Source organism: Pogona vitticeps, chromosome 3 (genome assembly GCF_051106095.1).
Source record: "Pogona vitticeps strain Pit_001003342236 chromosome 3, PviZW2.1, whole genome shotgun sequence".
NCBI classification, from domain to species: Eukaryota; Metazoa; Chordata; class Lepidosauria; order Squamata; family Agamidae; genus Pogona; species Pogona vitticeps.
This window is the reverse complement of record NC_135785.1, coordinates 178,277,405-178,295,077: the sequence shown is the minus strand read 5'-3', so window position 1 is coordinate 178,295,077 and position 17,673 is coordinate 178,277,405. Positions and strand designations below refer to the sequence as shown.

Genomic DNA, 17,673 nt, shown 5'->3' with positions numbered 1-17,673 from the left:
TGGGTGGTGTAGTGCAGTGGTCCCCAACCTTGGGCCTCCAGATGTTCTTGGACTACCACTCCCAGAAGCCTTCACCACCATTTCTGCTGGCCAGGATTTCTGGGAGTTGAAGTCCAAGAACATCTGGAGGCCCAAGGTTGGGGACCACTGGTGTAGTGGACAGAGTGACAGACTAGGGCTCTGGAGATTACGGTTTGAGTCCCCATTCAGTCATGGAAATCCACTGGGGGAGTGGAACTAGTAAAACCACTCATTAAATAAAAGCCCTGTCAGGGTCTCTATAAGTTGGTCCCAACTTGGCAATATGTAACAATGAATAAGAAAGTAAACACAGACAACAGTATTATTAATAGATAATACGCCCTTTTGCTAGAATTATAACTTCTTACAGATGTTTTGGGTTATAATTTTTTAAAAATTAGGTAATGGTTCTCCTGAAACCCTGTACTAAAAAAATCCTCAAAACATATTCAAAAAATTATGCAGGACCATGTTGGGCTAGTTACATAACGTGGAGGGGGAAAACACATAGTCCCATTGATTTACACCATAGCTCTCTCTCCTATTTATTATTTATCTGATTTATATACCACCCCATTAGTGCAAAGCAGAGATAGGGTCTTCATATTCATAGACAAATATGAAACACGCCAGCACTGGTCGCAGGCCCAATTATCTCCCACCCCCAGAACCTGCCTGTCCACTTACAGCATGGCACATGGCATGCATGGCCAGCATCAGCAGCAGCATCCCTATCCCATGATGGCTGCCACACCCCATCTCCCTGCTGAGAGGGAGACTCGTCCTCCTGCCCCCTTGGCAGAGTAGCCGGGTGGGCAGGGAAATGAGGTTGCGGCAGCCAGGCTACTGCCATGAATTGGCACACTGACAATGATGCCCACTACACGCATCATGCTGTAAGTGGACCGGCAGGTTCTGGTGGGTGGGAGGTAATGAGGCCGGACACCTGTGCTGACAGACTTTGTATTTGTCTACGAATACGAAGCCCCCATCTCTAGTGCAAAGTACTATTGTGGGAGGTGTACAACAATAGATAAAACATACAATGATAAATTATAAGTAAACCAAAAAAATCATAAGATTAACAAAATAAGAACAAGTGCCACCCAAGGCATGACAGCAGCACATGTAAGAAATGCTTGTTACATTTCTGAAATGATACTGAATTACATTCTGGTACTGATTCATAGAACTGGTCCTTTGCTCTGTGCAAGCCAGGTCGGCTTGCAAATCTATTAGTGGTTCCTTGTACTTCCAGAAATGATTGTGTGGATATTATCACTCATAATACAAAACACCCTATGCAGATTTTATTTGTCAAGAGACAGTGCCAAATCTGAAGCAACCTTATAGACAGTGGTATGTGGAGTTGAGTTGTTTGTAACAAGTAAGTCTTCCTTCCTTTCTACCTTGTGTCTTGAAGCATTTCTGTGCCTAGCAAAGGCTCCACTTGACTTGCTTGGAAGTTATAAAGATGCTGTCCAGCTGAGAACACACACTGGGTAGTTTAATGAGGATAGAACTCAGCAAGGGCACTTGAAAATCTCAGAAATGTTCTGTAACAACAATATTTTACTTCAGACAGTCACTTTCCAAGTGCATAATGAACTTTACAGGCATTAGAATGCCAATGTTCTATAACGTGCTAATGGAAAAAAGGAACTAGATGTTTCAGATATAAAAATAGCATCACAAACAGCCAGCAATGCAAAGAAATCTGGGAAGAAAGAAGACTTTGAATGCAAGCTCCTCTTTCTGTGTTCCCTTTAGAATATCACTCTTAACCTTAAACCTTGTTTTACACTTCACATGGAAGAAACTGTCGAGAGAATCAGGAAGGGCTTTATATAAATTATCTTGGGAAAGCACTGTTTGTTTGGTTTTTCTCTAACATATAACACTACTTGATTTCAGGGCATGAATGAATGTATAAATTGCCTTAACCTGGACTTCCTCCAAAAGCAATAATAATAGTAATGCTAATAATAATACTAATAATAATACTAATAATACTAACAACAACAACAATAGCAGCAGCAGCAGCAACAACAACCACAACAACAACAACAGCAGCAGCAGCAGCAGCAGCAACAACAACAACAACAACAACAACAACAACAATAACAATAATACTAATACTAATACTAATAATACTAATACTAATACTAATACTAATACTAATACTAATAATACTAATACTAATACTAATACTACTACTACTACTACTACTACTACTACTACTACTAATAATAATAATAATAATAATAATAATAATAATAATAATAATAATAATAATAATAATAACAACTATTGCACTGAATTGCTTAGTCATACACTGACAGAAATGCAAGTTCTTCAGCTTTTAAAATTGTTGTTGAGGTTGTCATTATTGTTCTTGAATACAGCAAGTTGGATTCAGCGGGACTTCCTGCTGCCACCGTTGGAAGCTTCTGTCTACCCAACCTGATGACAGGTATATTTAATATAAATAACTATCTCGGTACATTTGTGATGCATCCTATATTTACTTCAAAGCTCTTCTTATCCATAGTCAAAGGCATGGGACATACTGATCCAGATCATTTTCCTACCCCCTCATGGAACACAAGAGAGTCATTGGGCAAAATCCTGGTGGCATAGTTCTGCCAGCATAAACTAGATCTGGGTGCAAGAAATAATTGATTTAATTTAATTTGAAGCTTTGTTTCTCCCTTTTGCTGCTTCCAGGTTTCCCTCCAGCTCCCCTTTGCCCTGGGCAGACTTTGGGAGCCTTGGGATGGAGGGGAGTAGGCTTTTAATAATCAAAAATCACTCCCAGATTGTTGATAGCAGTCTCCTCTGGCAGACTACTCTCCTTCTCGGACAAAGGTGGTGGGAACTCCCAGGCATCCTCCCAGATGTCCGGTCCCAAAACCTCCCCTTTCTCTGATCCCTCTCCTCTATTTCTACTTCTCCAAAGGCTGCAGCTGTTTCACTGGGGGACAGCCCAGGGCCTCCACTCTCCCCCGCCTCAGGTGTTTTCCTGACAGATAACAGTCCTGTTGTTATTGAGGGGGCCCGCCCACACTGGCACTTAGCTCTTTCACTCCAGCCAGCTTTAGCTGGCTCACAGAAGGACAGACTGTGAGGGTGTTCGGTCTGTCCATGGTGAAATGGATGTTGAGTTAGACCACTGGGCATACTAGCAATCATAAGGAAGGTCCAACAACTTTTACCACCAATGAAAGTGTAGAACCATTTACGAAGAGGTCATTGGACCCATGGATACTTTCCTCACCCTTCTCTACCTTATATTCCAGTCCCTTAATTACACCTTGGTGGTTCCACTCCACTCCTGGTGGAATTAATCCTCAAGTATACACAGAAATGGAAATTGCTCACATCTTTCCTTCTTTCATGTCCAGGACCATCGGGTATAGCCTCTTAAACTGTCTCTGCCATCAAAACTTTCTCAGTTGGGTCAGCGTGACCTTCATAGATAGGGTCTCACCAGGTACAACTGGAAGGGTTTCCTGTTGATTCATGGTAGGGTTTTTTTCCTTTGGACATGAACTACAGTACTCAACCCTTCCTGACTTGGGGAGCACTACTTCAGTAGGGGAAAAGGTGTATAATTGGCCTCCTTTTCTGTGTCTGTCTCAACCTCAGTCCTTTCCACTCTATCTTTGTCCAGTTCTCCCTCCATCGTCTTTGCAGGCTCCTTGTGTGGGTATTATTCTGTCATATTCCTCCTAGGTAGTGGTCTATGGAGGAACGCCATTCCACTGATCTTTGGCTAGGACCCCAGAGTGTCAGAGAAGACTCAGAGGTTGATTCCAGCTGTGCCCATCCACTCACAGAGCCCAAATATATCTACGAGTGAACATCTAAAGTTTTGAATTATTCTCACTACATACAAATAATTTGGAAATACTACATGAAATACAATAGCTGAAGTCGTGTTGCCCAGTAACATTTAGATATGATCTGCCATAAGTTAAGAAATCTTAGCTGAGTCATGCATTTCAGTTGTTGTTTAGTCTTTAAGTCATGTCTGACTCTTCGTGACTCCATGGACCAGAGCACACCAGGCCCTCCTGTCTTCCACTACCTCCTGGAGTGGGGCAAATTCATGTTGGTAGCTTCAATAACAATGTCCAACCATCTTGTCCTCTGTCGTCCCCGTCTCCTCTTGCCTTCACATTTTCCCAACACCAGGGTCTTTTCCAGGGAGTCTTCTCTTCTCATGAGATGGCCAAACTACTGGAGCCTCTGCTCCAGGATCTGTCCTTCCAGTGAACACTCAGGGTTGACTTCCTTCAGAATGGATAGGTTTGATCTCCTTGCAGTCCAGGGAACTCTCAAGAGTCTCCTCCAGCACCACAATTCAAAAGCATCAGTTCTTCAGCAGTCAGCCTTCTTTATGGTCCAGCTCTCACTTCCATACATCACTACTGGAAAAACCATAGCTTTGACTATGCGGACCTTTGTCAACAAGGTGATCTCCCTGCTTTTTAAGATGCTGTCAAGGTTTGTCATTGCTTTCCTCCCAAGAAGCAGGCATCTTTGAATTTTGTGGCTGCTGTCACCATCTGCAGTGATCATGGAGCCCAAGAAAGTAAAATCTGTCACTACCTTCATATCTTCCCCTTCTATTTGCCAGGAGGTGATGGGACCAGTGACCATGATCTTAGTTATTCTTTTATGTTGAGCTTCAGATCATTTTTTTTTTTTGCACTCTGCTCTTTTACCCTCATTACGAGGTTCTTTATTTCCTCCTCACTTTCTGCCATCAGAGTGGTATCATCTGAGGTTGTTGATATTTCTTCCGGCAATCTTAATTTCAGTTTGGGATTCATCCAGTCCAGCCTTTCGCGTGATGTATTCTGCATATAAGTTAAATAAGCAAAGAGACAATATACAGCCTTGTTGTAGTCCTGTCCTATTTTTGAATCAATCAGTTGTTCCATATCCAGTTCTAACTGTTGCTTCCTGTCCCATATATAGATTTATCAGGAGAAAGATAAGGTGGTCAGGCACTCCCATTTCTTTAAGAACTTGCCATAGTTTGTTGTGGTCCACACAGTCAAAGGCCTTTGTGTATTCAATGAAGCAGAAATAGATGTTTTTCTGGAACTCTCTGGCTTTCTCCATAATCCAGCACATGTTAGCAATTTGGACTCTAGTTCCTCTGTCTCCTCAACTTGTACTTCTGTGAGTTCTCAGTCCACATACTGCTGAAGCCTACCTGGTAGGATTTTGAGCATAACCTTGCTAGTGTGTGAAATGAGTGCAATTGTACGGTAGTTGGAGCATTCTTTGGCACTGCCCTCCTTTATGATTGGGATGTAGACTGATCTTTTCCAATCCTCTGGCCACTGCTGAGTTTTCCAAACTGTCACTATCACCTCCACCCTAGTGTGTATCTCTAATAGTCTCTCCTTTATATTTACTTGAGCAAGCCTGGTTCAAATTCTGCATTCTCCATTATTCAGTGTACCTTTTTTATTTCAAAGGAATGCAGCTCATTTGAAAGCAGCTGTCAAAGGCCAAAGGAGTTGCTTCTTGAACTTTATTAACTTTAGCTGCTTTTTTGGATGACAGGTTACTAAGATGGCAACAGAGGAAGCCATAAGAGGATATTCATTTAGGGAAAGAAAAGCAGAGAAGTATATCTTCCTTGACTTCAAAGCTTCCATCAAATAGGTACCACTTGGCATTAATTCAAAACTTTGTCAGAAAGGTGAAGTAGGAGGAGAAGAAGTGTACAGCACTTTACAAGGTGCACCAGTTTCTCACTGAATCTAAAAACAAAAGCTATTCTACTGAATAGCTTGTAAAGTTGTTGCCAGAGTATCTCAATAATCCTAAAGCTGGAGGCCTATGCGCTCCTTACTTTGAAACTGATCTGTGGAACGAAGTGGAGTAAACATGCATAGGTATGGATATGCAGAGTAAACGTACACAAGATCACATGGCACATCATTAGTTTAACGTTACTGTTCCAAATATGAACTCACTATAGTTATAGCATAAGCCTTTAGTTAAATTATTGGCAGAATAATTTATTTTCTTGGCAGAATTCAGTACCTCACCTTTCACCCTCCTTCTGAATGCCAATACCCAGGATTGTGGAATTCACAGCAAGAAGTATTCCTACTTCAAAATGCAGTTCAGATCCCTTGACAGTCTCTGCAGGAAGTTGCTTGCCTCCCTGTCAACTCTTGGATCCTTATTACCGCAAAACAATCAGGAGCAAATACTCCAAGGAAGTAGAAGCAAGAGACAGAGAGAGACAGAGAGATAGCTCTTAAGCATCAAAGGATGTGTGAACTTCAGTCAATCTTATTCTTACTTAATTTCTCAAATTTTTAAATAATTTCATTATTTCTTGTTTCTGTTTAGCAGGAAACAGCCCCATTTAAAAGTGTGTTCTTTCTCCCTGAATTTTTCCAGAATTTTGCCCTCCCAGCCCGGAAATAAAGAGGTCAGACACAGATAGTTGGGTTAAAGTTGGGCCACAACATTATTAACTATTTAAACTAAAATCCCCCAACTGCAAGGGGGCCTAACGTAGTGCGATCTTCTTCCAAATCTGGAGCTGTCTTGGTCTCTGGATTATTATGGAGCAGAGCAAGCTCCTATTTCTGAATTGTGCTGTCAAGTGTACAGCACACCTTCAGGTGCTCAGTGATGATGCTACCCTCCATCATCTCAGCCCACCAACCCTCATGTCCTTAAGTGAACTGTTGACTGGGGGGGGTCACACTATGAACAAACCCACCTCTCCTCAGATGCCACCTTGGTTCCACCTGACCGAGAAATGGAATAATTTTGCACCCATGTCCTCCATGAGCTAACCCCGACCCTCCTCTTCGCACTACCCACCACTGTGACCTCAAGTGACTTTAACTATTAACATCTTATTTAGTTTATTACACCCTGCGATAATAATGGGTTGGGTGAAAATGCACCTGGATCTGACAGGCCTATTAGGATGCAGGTCAAAAATTCCCATCTGGCTCCATAGGCAACCAGCTAGTCTCACTCTTACCTTTAGGGCATGTGAGAGGGATGCTCAACAGACAAAGGAGGAGGCTGAGCTGGAGGGACCCTGCCTTCTTAAAGGCTCTGTTCCTCCACCCCTTTGGAGGTGGCATCATTAGACTGTAATGCTGCTTTTCCAGGACAGGAGGGCAAAGTGGTCTCGCTATGGTGACTCAGCACCATGGCAGAGCAAACATTGGTAAACTTTTTTTTCCTGAATTATGTATTTGTGTATTAATTTTTACATTGACTAATACAATGGTTCCCAAACTTGGGATCCCAGATATATTACATTATATCTTCCTGAACACTATAGTTAGTATAGCCAGTGGCCATACTTGTATGACCTGTGGTCCAAGAACATCTATAGCCCCAGATTTGGCAGCCACTGGACTTAAGACACATTTTATATGCACTTTTCAAATGTATACACTTTCAGTCATGCAAATATTTGAAAATGCATGCACATTCTATGGCTTCTCTCTCTCTCTCTCTCTCTCTCTCTCTCTCTCTCTCCAGAATATATCCCATGTTTTCCTGATTCATCCCTTGCAAATGTGTGGATTTCCAAGGCAAGATGTATTCTTTTCCACTAACTGGCTCAAGAGGCAAAAATTAGATATTTCCATGTGAAAATGTCATTCCAGTGTACTTCTTTCCTGTCCCTAGTGGCAAGTGAGTAAGATTGCTGCAAATAAGCAAAATGATTTTATAGTGGACAAAATAATTTTGTAGAATTTTTCAAAATAAAAGTTTGACAGGATTATACCTTCATTGGGAATAGCCAGTTACTGAAGTTAGCAGGCTTTGTAAGACTCAATTTCAGAGTGGATATTATGTTAAGGAAAATAAATACACCAAAACAAAGAAGCAAATATTGGGGACTGGGTGGGACATGGAAGAACAGTACCATTGTGGATCATGGTGTAATTTCAAAGATGCAAAAAAGGTCATTTTAGAATTAAATCTAGATTTTTTTTTCTTTCATAGTTGATGAGTTTGTAGGGATATGATGTGATGCAGGGAAGAGTGTGTGTTTCATGTTTGTTCTGCACCAAACACTTGATGCTTCTGCACATAATGGTATACCAAACAATGCTGTTACTTCTAAAATTTCTTGCTTTAATGAGTCTTTCTACACACAAAAAAGGGGGGAGGCATACAGCAGGAGAGAGACAGGCAAAAATATGCAATTTACATGTGCCACTTTCTTGGACTTGTTTAGTGACTCCACCTAGACCAACAACAGGAGTGTGAATGCTGCTGGTCTGATGTCACCTTTCATGCCATCCCCCTCTAATTTATTTTCTTGTCCTTGCCAGTTGTGCATTTTGTTCTGTCAGTTCTACTGTTGGAAGCATGACTGACCTACACAACACAGTCATCATTGCAGAAATACCTACTGATGGAGGGAAATGTTGGTTGAGGAATGAATGGGCTAAGGTGAAAGATGGACTATAATTGTTGTTGTTGTTGTTGTTGTTTTAAAAAATAAAGGCCCCAAAAATGTTTGAGGGAAATGTCATAGAAAAGAAAGAGTGATTGTAGCTATGAGAGACTGTGAATTATTTTCACTCAAGTACATATGCAGAAAGCAGCTGTGAAGAGACAGAGTAGTCTGAGGCCCAGTCACTGCCTCAGTTCCTCCCTCAGAAGCTGCCACAGACTGAAAACACTTTATGTCCAGTCTGCAGTCATATAGTAAAGTTTATTCATTATTCACTGTTCTATTTATGAAATATGTTGTGCCATATGGGCTTGATATTTCAGTACCTCATAATATTAAGGATGTCCTAAGAGGAGTATAAATTCATTCTTAAAAAAACCTTTTCAAAGATAAACTCATGCATAGATCTCTTCAAAGAGAACATACACAGTAAAAATAACTTTGCTCATTTTGGTTGCTTTGCTCTTACTGAAGGCATTATTAATGTTCATGATATTTATGTGTTGACACCTGCACATATGGTAGTTGTTTGAAGTTTATTAAGACAGCTGCACAGCACACTTTCATTACCTCCAACTAGAGGCCTGAAGATCACAAATCATTTATTTTTAATATCATTTTAATTTATTACCAAGATGTCACTTGAACCTTCGAAAATGGAGATAAGGTCCCAAAAAATCTTTTTTTTTTAATTTTTCCATCCCCCCTTTTTTTTCTTCTTCTTCTTTGGAAATTGTTACATTCAGATCACATCAAGGATATGAATTCTTGTAAAATATTCCAAGTCTCAAGGTCCCTTTCTGTCACCCACATTTCCAGATGTGATGCACATCCTGAAACAGATAGCAGCCTGGAAGAGCAAAGCCAAAACTAACAGGATGGCCATCTGTTATTTGCCAATGCAGCAATACAAATGAGGCTTCTAAAAACTCAAAGGAGGAAAAAAAGAAATACAGGAAGAAGTTGCAATACAATTCCCTAGCCTCAGATTTTTAAGATTTGGACAAAAGAGAACTATTTCCATTAATGAAAATTTACATTTTGCACAAGAAACACTGTGGGTCTCCTCCCCTTAAACTTTCAATGGTGCTTAAAGTGCTTATAAAATGATGTGGGAGACTAATTTTTAAATCTAAAAGCCCTTCTCTTCACTTACTAGGAGGGGACAAATGTTCTTGTTGTATGAATAGATTTCTGTCCATGGCCAAGGGCTACTTGTTCTGCTCAGCTGTGCCAACCAGGTAGTTCCTGTGACTGAGGCCTTGGTATGAACTGCAGAGACAACCTTCTCCCAGAAGGCTTGATGTTGAACCAGGAAAGCTGAGCTCTTTGGCAATGCCAGAAGCAATGGGCCAGATCCACAGAAGAGGTAAGCAAAGGTGAGGCTGGCATGTGTGCTGCACATCCAGATTGCTGGATGGGTCTGTGGAATAGGCTGGCAGTTCCCTAAGGGTTCTCTACCATTCCAGAAAAGGTCCTGAATATGTATGTGGATAATTCCAAGGACAATAGAACTGGCAGGGGATTGACACTCACTATCGAGACTTCCCAGTTTTTGGGAAGAAGCAAAATGTCAAAATGTGGTTGCCCCAAGGGAACGTACTGGTTGAAGTAGGGGAGGCTTAAGACAAGACACCCTGCAACTCCCTGGGGGTAGATGCACTCCTTGCCCTATATCTCTTGGAGGGAGACAAGGATCCTTCGAAGAGCCCCTTGTGTGATAGAAATACAAACCCCAGTGCTACAACTAAGTGTGAGGGATGCATAAAGCATATTTCAGCAATTCTATGGTTATGGATTTTATAGCCCAAGATCGATTTAACATCCCGTTCTCAAGAAACGACAGGACAGTAACTTTTTTGTGTGAAAATGAAGGCATAGCTAAATCCCTTCTAAAAATTCTAGTCTTGATGCTAACACAATGTGGGTTTTCATATCTTAAGTAACTGAGACCAGTACACTGTGGAAAGGTGAGTGTTCTGTTTTCACCCATACTGCTTTGCACAACCACAAGCTTGCTGTTACTCATGCTGGAGACTCCCTGTAAAAAATGTGATTCATGCTTGCACAGAGAGATACACTATACCACTTCCTGTAAGCCTGGAAAAACTCTGGCCATACACACAACAGGCAGTTATGCACTCACAGAATGGGTGAAAGAAAAGACTTCCAACTTTGTTCATTGTTTCAGTGAGTAATGGGGAGTCATTTTTAGGGGGACCTGGGGCTATTTTTCAATGATTTTTTTAAAAAATGAAAATTAATTCTTTAATAGCGCATTAGCAAGGTGTCACCAAACATACACACACTACAGTGACTAACATTAACATGGCATGAAGTGTCCCAAGCAATCAATAGCATTAAAACATCAGCTATTTTCGCTAAGGTTTCTAAGTTGGGCCCGATGGTGCTGCGCTGCCATTTGCTAATGATGGCCATGTTAAACACACCCTGAAGACTGAAGAGTCAACATGCGCAGCATTTTAGGAAAGGTTTCAAATTTTGTTTTTCGTTTTCATTTTTTTTAAAAAAGCTTTCAGATACATTTTCTAGTATATTTATGGCCCCTTCAGCTCTGCTAGATAGACTTATTTTGGCACGTGCTGTCTCTAATACTTGCTGACACCTGCACATACGCACACTGCAGCAGGTCTGATGAATCTGTTTACACAGCTCAGCAGCCTCCCTTTAATAACCAATTCAAGCTAGCTGACTTTTGGAGGATAGAAATATACTGACTGTTTTTTTCTCCCCTAGAAAGCTACTTCATACAGGAAAATAAAGGCAGTTGCCTCCAGGTTCCCCACCTCACCTCTCTCTCTTTTTTTCAAGCTTAAAGGAAAAACCTGCTTTCAGAAAATGTGAATGACTCACAGTATAGCAATGCTCTCATTTTAGAAAAGCTATGGCAATCGGTACATACATTCAGCATGGCTTTGGTCTGGAGGTCATAAAAGGAGCCACTCCAAATGGTGCAAAAGCATTGAAAGTACACTCAGGTACCCCCCCAGGCAATGGCATACAGTTGGCCGATCCTTCATTTCCAGAAGCGTTGCTCTGCAAACCTTCTGAAGAGCAAAATGACCATGATAATAATTTATATTAATATAGAGGGCATCTCTTCATCTAAAGAGGACCTCTTAGTTTCAGTTTGCTGTGAATGGAAATGTGATGTCCTTTATGCCACAGAAATTCACAGAGGAACATATCAGTTTTGAACAAAAGTTCCTGAGATGTGTCTAGTATGTATAGTAACATACATTTACAAACCTCCTAATATACCATTCTGCTTTAAGAAGCCGTCTAATGTGGAAAACCAATACACTCACTTTCTAATCAGAAATTTCAGCAACCGTCACATTTGGGGCTAGGAATGTGATGACAAAAATGGTATTGTCATTATAAAAATGGGCAGAATCACATTCAATGTGCCTTATACATGATCCTAAACTACCCAGTTCATTTGACAGTGGCAGGTGGCAGAGAGGCTACAATCCAGATCTAAATGCTGTTACTGAGCCTATACCTCAACAATGCATTAGGAGCATAAGTGATCCAGTTCCAAACACTCAGCACAGACCCATTCTAAGTCATATCTACTCAGCCATCTGACCTCAATCTACACCATTCCGTAGGAGACGTGATATCCAAAAAGCCAACGGGGGAAAGTTTATAACAAGGCTAAATGCTGCTGTGCTTCAGGTTTCCCCTCAACCAGAAAACTGTGATCAAATTGTAACTTCCATATTTTAATTTTTGCATGCTTCCATTTCAAGAAAGTGATGGTCTAAACTACATCCTGGGTCTCATTCCAGAAACACATGCCCAATGCTGAGATTATATTTCACACTTCAAAGAAAATCCTTTTAGTGAGCATGCAGCAAAAGCTGAGAGAAATATGGCCTTGACTTTTGCAGAAACAAATAGAAGTCGCTGGATAGTCATTATCACAGAGCTTGATATGGCAAGAAGCAGCCAGAAAGCTTTGAGGGCATTGAAAAGACTGGACAGTGATCCAAACCAAAGGACACTGTATGCAAATATAACCTCCAACTAATGTTCTCTCTAATTTTCCACCGGTGCTGGGCAGATCCTTTGCCCCATGTATGTGTGGTTCTAGCCAGAACCCGAGCCAAATGGGCGGCAGTACCGTCTGTGGGTGTGTGGCCCCAGTGCAGTGCTGCTTGGCTACACACCCATGCATCTTAGAGGAAATGTTGCCCTCAACCCATAGCATACCAGCTGTTCCTGGAAGGGATGACCAACCAACATGTGATAAAATAAAAGAGCAAAGGAATATTCAGAGTGAGGGCCCCCCAAGAAAAGTCCCTCCCAGGCACCTAGAAACTCCAAAATGAGAGTAAAGCTTCCCATAATCTCCTCTACAAACCCTCCAAGTTTTTGAAGCTTGGATTTTCCAAAGTCAGCTGCTGAAGGACACTTTCCTGGAGGGGACCTACTTTGTGGGAATATTACTTGAATGTCTGAAGCCTAATCTTCACCGAACTCAGAGAGACTGTAGAGGAGTGTCATAGGAAGCATCCTTATGATTTTGGTGTCTCTAGGTGCCTGAGGGGAGCTTTCCTGGGGGGATGATTGTTGTGGGTGTATAACTCAGACCTCTGAAGTCCAAGCTTCACCAATTGTACAGGGCTTGTAGAGTAGAGTCAGGGGGCACATCCTTGTGAATTTGGTGTCTCTAGGTGTTTGGGGGAGCATTTTATAAGATTTTAAAGTAATAAATGAAAAAATGTACATTTGTAATTTGTGATTCATTGACCTTGATGAATCATGAATCAAAACAAATCACCTTTTTTTTCTGATTCATACCCATCTCTACCCACCAAGTATACAAAAGAAGAAGTAGCAAATATTTGGCTGGGATAACTCTACTGAAGTAGTCCAAAAATAATCTAATTGTTTTAACATTTGAATTTGTTTTAAATTTGACTTCTATTCTGTTAACATCCATAATTTTAAGTTGTCCAATGTTCTGATATGAATAAAGAAAAGATGGCTTTGTTCTATGATTCTTTTATCAGAATACGGATAGTTTCTTCTGCTAACAAAGTGGATGCAGAGTCCCAGGGGCCTGCATTTAAATTGTTAAGCAAAGACAAATCAAAAGAAGTATATATCGAAGCACCAAATCCTTTCAAAATGAAACTGTTCCACTCAGAGCTTTTGTCGGTAATATGAGAAGTATGAAGCCATTCCACAAAAGAGGCTTTTTCCATTTATAAAGAGTGGTTATTACTAAAGTCTCAATTTACTGAATTTCAACAAGAGTGTATATGTACGTGTGTGCGCGCGCACACAATATTCACTTTGCTTTCGCTGCTGTGATGGGTTTCTTCAATTTCACAGAAGGTTAAACAAAAACATTGAGCAAGATAGAAGGACAAAGGCCTAGAATTCTAAGATGGCTGCAAAAGAAAAAATGTAGGCAACTTGTTCATGTGTCACCCTGCCATTCAAGTACCATGCAGGAATTCACTTTCCTGTTAAAATTCTATGTTGACTTCCCAGTTGGAAAAAAAAAGGGGGGGAGTAAAGAAAAAAGACAATTTTCACCATTGCTCCATTCATTCCAATACTGTAATCTATCTAATCAATCACTCTTTTCTTTTTCTCAGTCCCTGTAATCTCCTGTCCTCTGTTACTGGGTTGCCATCTTACCTATGCTGTCATGGGCTTCTTCCTGAATACTGAAGACCACCTATTATCAGGCAAATGGCTCTTTTCATTCACTTCCATTGATGCATTATCAGACCACCTACCCAAAGAGTGATTTATCAGTAGCCAGAATATCACTTAAAAACACAGTCCAATCATTTGAGATTTACTGAGTAGAATGGCACGTTTCCAAAATTCTTACATCTTGACCCAAATTCAATTCTTTCTAAAACATTCAGTTTATCAGTATGGGATATTGTGCTTCTGTATCCATGGTTCAAAATGGCACAATGTTGTTGCACAATATCATGCCCATGCTACTGGGAGGAAAAAAGAATGACAAACTATACACATCAAAGGGAAGCCTTTGGCAATGTTGGCAACACTAATGGCAGCAGTCAAGATGGCCTACAGGACACCCACTTGTGCTCACTATCATTTTTTCCAGGCATTTGATTACTTTGTGGCTCCAAGCAATAGATACCTAGAAAAATTGTTGGAAAAAACCCTGACAATTGATTTGGTTTTGGATGAGAAATGGTTAAGTGATGAAAGAAGGAGTTAGGTTCCAAGATTTTCCCTTGCTTGATGTCTCTTTGTGAATGGTAGTGAGATGTTGTGGCTTTTTAAAATGGAAGTTTAAGTATACATGAGTATACGTAAGTATAACACACAAATTCCAGCTTTCCTCATGTAGAATTACCCAGTGCTAGAAGATCCTAGAAGATGATCCATCACATGATCTTTTATATGGTTGTTGGGGGAGGGGAGAACCAAGAACAGCTGAGATGTTGCTGCAGACCCTCTGTGCAGCAGAGAGAAGAGAGAACAGAAGAGAGAACAACTTAATATGCAACATTCTTGGATTGCAAGTTCCGGGCAGAGCTGTTAATGACAGGACATCTGGGAGTTTATTAATACATATTTCCCTCCACTGCGTATGAAGGTATATAATGCTTCATTTTGATCTCCTGCTTGTCAGCTTGTACCACACATGCTCAGTCTTATAACATAGTGGCTGTGTTTCCCCTTTGAAAAGTCTTAATTGAGAATTAATATTTCAGCCCCTTAACTTGGATTATTTTCAAATAGAAAGAAGCATGTGGGGCAACATTTCTTTTTGCCAGCCCAAGATCATTGTTGTACTCTTTTACAGCAATAATGTCCCAAATCTTCTATGATAAAAGTTAGTCTTTAAACACATATTTGGCTTTTGCAGTAATCATACCACTGAGGCTAAGGATGTAAAAATCTCTCATTCTGATTTAATTTCATTTTTTCAAAACACGGCACCTGTATTTTCTAACAGTCTCCTATTTGCAAGTCTTTCTTTTCTTCTCACACAGTGATATATACAATTTTTTTTCAATTTCCTTAATGTGCACATTCATTTATGCATTTTATCTAAAAATGTATGTACATTTTTTCAGTTATGTGCATTTGTAGCCATTCCCATTTAAAAATGTGTTCATAGTTTCATCCATACTTTATTTCTTCAAAATTTCCAGTAAGTCTTGGAAATATTGGAAATATTCTCCAATGAGTCTTGAGCCAAGGCTACCAAATCCAGTCACGTTCTAAGGCTTTCCATCCCACTAATCTTTGCCTTGGGGATTATCACAGGACCACTGGCTAGTTGCAGTGGATACCATCCATGGCCATGGAAGTCCTTGAACGGTGGTAAATTGCATAGATTACTTGAGGAAAATGTGAAAAATTATGCACCTCAAATTATATAATGTGACGTAAAAGGCACGTAAATCAACAGATTAGGGAAGAGAGGATTATTAATTTCCCTGATATTAATATGTTGACATACAGCTCTAGCCCCTGGAAATGGTAAAAACTGTGCTGTCCAAAAATTGCAGCAAGATTCACACTTGTGCCTTATTTGGATATGATTGACAAGGACTTTTAAGAAAATTGTACTTGCAAATCATGTTAAATACATTTAACTAGGGCAACCTAGGTCCACAGGGGTAAAAATTGCAGACACATCTCTTTCACTTTTCTACTAGGGAACACACACACACACACACACACACACACACACACACACACACACACACACACACGCACACACACATGCACACACGCCATATTCTATCATTTGTAAAAACCTTTTATTGTTAATATAAGATGACAAACTGCATATTTATTCCATCAGTGCTGATATATTAGATTTCAGGGAGTGGGGGGAAGCAGACACTGTGGGTCTCTCTGTGTTCAATATTATTTTTCCTGGAATTGTGATAATTGGTATGAAAATGTGTAAGGAAGGCAGAGAACACTGAATCAAGCCGAAAAGTCACTACAAATACAGAGCAGGATCCTTGTGCTCACTTGAAGGAGGACCTGACCTCATTGTTTTCTTCACCAAGCAGACAAATGTGAATTTAAGGCCATATACAAACTAAGACAAGTAGACAGTGATGCTTCAGGGGTTTGTACACTGAAAATAAAGTGATTCAATCCACACCTCCTTGACTGACATATGGAAGGGAATATATCTTACCTTTAGGTTTGCAAAGTTCTTTCAATTTTGAGGTAAAGCTTGCTACTTTAAAAAGCATATACAATGTGTAGTTGGTGGTAAAGTGTGTGCAAAATACAGATTTTTTGTGGGGGGAAATGTTCATGAATACATAGCTAAATTTGTACTTATCTGAGTATGGAAATGTTATTTTTCGATTACAGTTCTCATAACCCCAATAGCTTTGCTGCCTAGGGGATTCTGGGAGTGTAATACAAACAAGTAAGCATTTCAACACTTTTGTTACTTATATTAAAAATGTTGTGATGATTTTTAAAGGATACTAAACCTGATGAAACAGAGAGGGGAAAAAAATAAAGCCATGGAAAAAAATGAAACCTTTTAGAAATATGCTGATCTTTCATTTTCAAAAAGCACAGCATACATTAAGTGTTGGGAACTGGTACTGTAAATATAGAATCCATACCAAATCAAATATAGATCTGAGAAAAAATTGCATGTCTCTAATAAGGTTTGGAAAAGACCTGATGTTGGGAGAATGTGAAGGCAAGAAGGGACGACAGAGGACGAGATGGTTGGACAGTGTCATCAAAGCTACCAGCATGAATTTGATCCAACTCTGGGAGGCAGTGGAAGACAGGAAGGCCTGGCGTGCTCTGGTCCATGGGGTCACAAAGAGTCGGACACAACAACTAAACAACAAACAACAAATAAGGTTTGTTTTTAATTTTTGTGACCCTCCCCTCCCTCAAATTTGCAGAACTATTCAGTGATGCACTTATATCTCCAGTGAAAGCATTCCTTTACATAATCACCACTAGAAATATGCAGAGGACCCCCCCCCCCAGACTTGTTCTGTGCCCAAATAAATAGCATACAGATTGTGACCTGCCTGCCCTGTGCCCTTTTGGTCACACTCCAACACAATCCTTGTCCAGGGCTGTGACAGTATTTATACAGTTCTGGTTCTCAATGAATATCCCATTCCTGTGAACAAGGAACTGAAAAC

The 17,673-nt window shown here is 40.3% G+C and overlaps 1 long non-coding RNA gene across 1 annotated transcript; it reads left to right on the top strand.

Moving 5' to 3' along the window:
• The first annotated feature begins 2,426 nt into the window (after positions 1–2,426).
• On the top strand, positions 2,427–17,022 carry LOC144588153 (uncharacterized). Its single transcript, XR_013543522.1, has 2 exons — positions 2,427–2,494; positions 7,567–17,022. It is a non-coding gene; the product is annotated as an uncharacterized LOC144588153 (long non-coding RNA).
• The last annotated feature ends 651 nt before the right edge of the window (positions 17,023–17,673 follow it).